The following is a 4,332-nucleotide window of genomic DNA, read 5'->3' on the forward strand; positions in this document are numbered from 1 at the left end:
GCTGGTGCCCAGAGTTGGGACTAAATTGTGTTCCAGTTTCATGCAGCTAAAATCTGGAACTAGAAGATGTGAGGCAGGCCTGACGATGTTCAAATCCAGGCTGAAAACAGTTCAGCTGGACGTATTTTATCTGCACTCTTCTAATTAATGATTATGTTTTTATGGGATTGATTTTATCTGCCTCTTTGCTTCTAAAGTAATCAATTAATGATTGTGATCATGTTTTGTGGATTGACTTTATCTGTCTTCTTATAGTTTTGTGCGAAACACTTTGAATCGGTTTATCTGACAGGAGCAGCACACATCAATTAAGAAAAGAAGCAGCAGACAAGGAAACAAACTGTTAGAAGAACAACAGCACGGTGTAATAATAATAATAATAATAATTTACTGTATAATTGTGTATTGTTTATACTAATAACAATTCTGATAATAATAGTAATGGACACATAATAATGGTAATACTGGATTGCCATTACTGCACACAGTCCAATGACAGCATGATGCTCAAACCCAAACCTGCCTTGCCTTAAATAAAACGTGATCATTTGACTGTAAAGCACACCTGCTGTTCTTGCAGGTGGCTGCATAGGACGAAATATTCACAGGAAAGAGAGGAGCAGAGAAGCTTTAGTCAACTTTACAGTGTGCAGTGGTGCAGTTCCAGTTTATTGTCGATGACTGAATGTTTATTTGATTGTACTTTGTACCTTCTGATTGGTTCAAAGCTGCCGCCTGGATGACAGACTGGACGGCTCATCATGGTTTTATCTGCGTGGCGTGTCAGTACCTGGCAAAGGTCGAAGGTTCTTTCAATAGAGTTTTATGCAATGTAAGGTGATAGTTAAACTTTTTTTTTTCGAATGTAAAATCTTAAAATGCAAAGACATTCACAGCAGCTGCTGTTGGAAAGTGTGGCAAAGCAAAAGCTCATTTGTTTGTAACGTGATGCTGATGCGCTCTACTCGAGTAGAACGCAGCCTGAAGCAAATTAACTTTTCGGCGCTGTTTGTTTGTTGGAAACACCGCTGGAGAATTGACCTGCTCTCCAGCCGAAAATAGAAAAGTATTGTTGCAGTGACCTGATTAGCTTTTAACACTTTAACACCCTGAAGGCCTCTGAACTGGGAAAATATCCTCTCTGTTATTATTATTATTAGACGTGTCCACAGAGCCCAGGGCTGCTCGTTTTCACCGTTACCGACTGGTCGTATTGTCACAGGTGGAAATGTGCAAATAAAAAAGACATAAAAGGAAATAAAAGCAATGCAGATAAGCGAACAATGTTCCAGTTCCACCCAGCAGACCTATAAGGTGCGGCAGGAAGTGCCGTCATATTAAACATCATTGTTTAAGTGGGGCAGTCTTGACTAAAAGGTTTTGCAATGATCACACAGTAAAAAAATAAATAAAAAAAAGAGGTCATATTCTGGCAGATTGCCCCTGTGCCCCAAAATACTGTTAAATAACTGAAAAATAACAATAAAAGCATAAAAATGCAGCAAATCTTCATCATTAAAACATATTTTCTAGCCTTAATTTTACATTTAGTTCAAATAGAGTAAATATATAATGATAAATAAATGTATTTTGACTTCTTAGATATTGTACAATGATCAAAATGCATTAATTCAACATTTTTGTTGTGAAAACCTCCAGAATTACACAAGAAGTCTCTCATTTAACAAACAAATCTGTGTAAAACTACAAGGCTGATGCTTTTTTCTTGCTTATTATAACTAATTCTATTTGATTTTACAAATATATTTACGATATTAAATAAAAATTTAAAATAAATTCATGTTATTTTACATTACACAGTTTAATTTTGTAATTGTATTTTTTCATCAGTCAAAAAAACATAAAACGCAGTCAAATGGAAAAAAAAAAAAAGCTTCCATAAAATACAGATTATTTTGTTTATTTTCTGTTTACGGTGCGGGTTGCTCTTTATCACCCTTTCAGATGTAAATACAGGTGACAAGTTGTGGGAACAGCGTCGGTACGATTTGTTGCTCCACCACAAAGACCAGAACAGCTTCCCTGCTCTTGCGACAGATTTGGCCGTCTGAAATCTCCCCAAGGTGTCCAGGTCATCTGAGGTCTGCTGACTGTGAATTCCACAGCACATGATTCACAGCGAGTGGTGAGAGTCCCGAGCTGCAAAAAAAAAACAACAACTCAGGACTGGTTCAGCTTTTTTCAGGGAAAAGTTCAGCACTGTGACTGTAAAATGCAATCTGAATTAAATTTTACTGGTGCACAAGTAAAGCTATAGTAACAAACATGTGTTCGGTGAATCATTATTATTATTTATTTTTTAATAAATCCACTTGTTCTGTCGTTGAACGTTTACATTTTATCAACACCTACACATTTGCATCAGCCACTGGCCCTTTACAGGTGAATATATTTACTGAAGACGTAATGAAACACTGCATTGTTGCTTTTAAATACACAACAAACCAACATTTTTTAAATACTTCTCAGTATATCTGCATTTTTTTGAATTCCTCCACTCGTTTTGTTCTTTAATTCAGGTTTTACCTTAAAGTTGGCAGCAGCATCCCAACTGTTTTACAATCAAACACAATAGTGATAACGCTCCACAGCAGAATACTTTCTCAGGTGAGCCACGTGTCCGTCCGCTGTGTCGCAAACATATTTTGCCAGCATATGGCTGATTACACCCTTTTTCCCTCGGCTGTGCTCACAGGGCCCAACCATGGGATTGACCAATGTATTGTTGCCATGTTGTTGGACGGCAGCGCTTGGGACACACTGATCTATCATCGAGAAGGACAATTAAACTAAACTGCAGGGCTGGCTTTGAGAAGTTGCTTCACGGCATTAATTCCACGCTGTTGTGAGCGAACGCTTTTGCAACTTCCAACGATTTGAAATTTCAGAGAGAAAAACAACGAAAGGCGGCGGCGGCGGTGGTGGTGGAGGGGAAACACCACATATAAAACTATGCATTAGGATTGATAACCCAGTATTATACCTCTGAGCTGTTTTGTTTGGACGGACGGTTGAAAACAATGACTGTAAACCCTGTGAGAACAGACAGCGGGAGCCTCCAGACGTTCGGCGAGGAGGAAAAAATTCTAGCGTTACCCAACCACCTGTAAACACATTAGCAGTCCCTCTGGTGAGGGCGTGAGCCTGAAATGTGGAGGTGAGAAGTGGCAGGGAAGGGAACACAGTCAGCTGGATGACTTGGATGCTTGAGACATGTTCAGGCAAATAATGTTGAGGTTTCACTTTGACACAAGCTCCCGAGTCATGCAGTTAAACGGGGGAAATGGTGACCGAGGTGCATGATGTCACCGTGGTGAAATCACAGATAACGTCTTAGGGGTTAATTAAAAACATGTTTAAACACATTCCCTGACTGATAACTACACGCAAAAGTTTGTTAAAATCATCAGTTTTCTTGACAAAAGATGCTGACGTGTTGTAAAGTACTGCCATAGTAAGCATATTAAGTGTAGCATACCAGGAGTTCCACTTTGACTCCCAACAAGATGTTTTCTCAAGTAAATGAGAAACAAAAAATCTAGCAATCTTTACGAGACTATAAAAAAAAGAAGGTGAACATTCTGTACATATAAATCAAGCAGCAACCACAGCGGCTAAAGAATGAAGACAATGCAGAAGCGCCTCATGCTGCAGTTCCACAAACAGCCACTAGAGGTAAACGTGAGTCCGTCCCCATAGAGCACCATGTTAAAATGCCCAGCGTTACAGCAGGAATAAACAAAAAGAGCAGCTTTAGTCTCTGTGGCTAGTTATCACATAACAGCTGTACCAGGGGTGAATTTTTACACGACTTACACGTTCAAGCTGCGTTACGGATTAACGCTTTTAGTGACAGGTGGGTGCTGTCATAGGACATTCAGTCGACAAGTCATTTTTCAGATTAGCTAGGCGTTAGAAGGAATCTGCCAGGACGGCGAAAGTCCCTGCTCTGACTCTGCATTCCTAATCACATACTTTTCTTGCTACTTTCTGTACGTACTGTACCCGCCCTTGTGTTGTACAAACTGTTGCATAACACGTCACCATTCATTTCTCCTAAACTTTGACCGTCTTGGTCCTACATCACCTTGGATTGTGGGTCAGAATGGGCAGAACAGCATGCTGGCTTACAGTAGGACTAAATCTACATACTAAATCTTTCCCTGCCGTACTATGTAGCGTGGTAGGGTGGTTGCTGGAACACACCTTGAGCTTTAGAACCAGTCTTCGGGATTGGTGAAGTTTGTGTCAAGGCCAACAGCAGCGAGTTGGCGAACTTGCTTTAAAAGGGGGATTTACAGCAGCAAGTGA

At 39.9% G+C, this 4,332-nt stretch overlaps 1 long non-coding RNA gene across 1 annotated transcript in view; it reads right to left on the reverse strand.

Annotated features, from left to right (window-relative positions):
* Window positions 1-1,895: 1,895 nt before the first annotated feature.
* LOC103369029 (uncharacterized) overlaps window positions 1,896-4,332 on the reverse strand; it is an 8,625-nt gene continuing 6,188 nt past the window's right edge. Inside the window, exon 2 of the long non-coding RNA XR_520810.1 lies at window positions 1,896-2,160. This is a non-coding gene — a long non-coding RNA (uncharacterized LOC103369029). The remainder of the gene's footprint in view (window positions 2,161-4,332) is intronic.

This window comes from Stegastes partitus, unplaced genomic scaffold, assembly GCF_000690725.1.
Source record: "Stegastes partitus isolate 25-593 unplaced genomic scaffold, Stegastes_partitus-1.0.2 Scaffold1230, whole genome shotgun sequence".
In the NCBI taxonomy this organism is placed as follows: Eukaryota; Metazoa; Chordata; class Actinopteri; family Pomacentridae; genus Stegastes; species Stegastes partitus.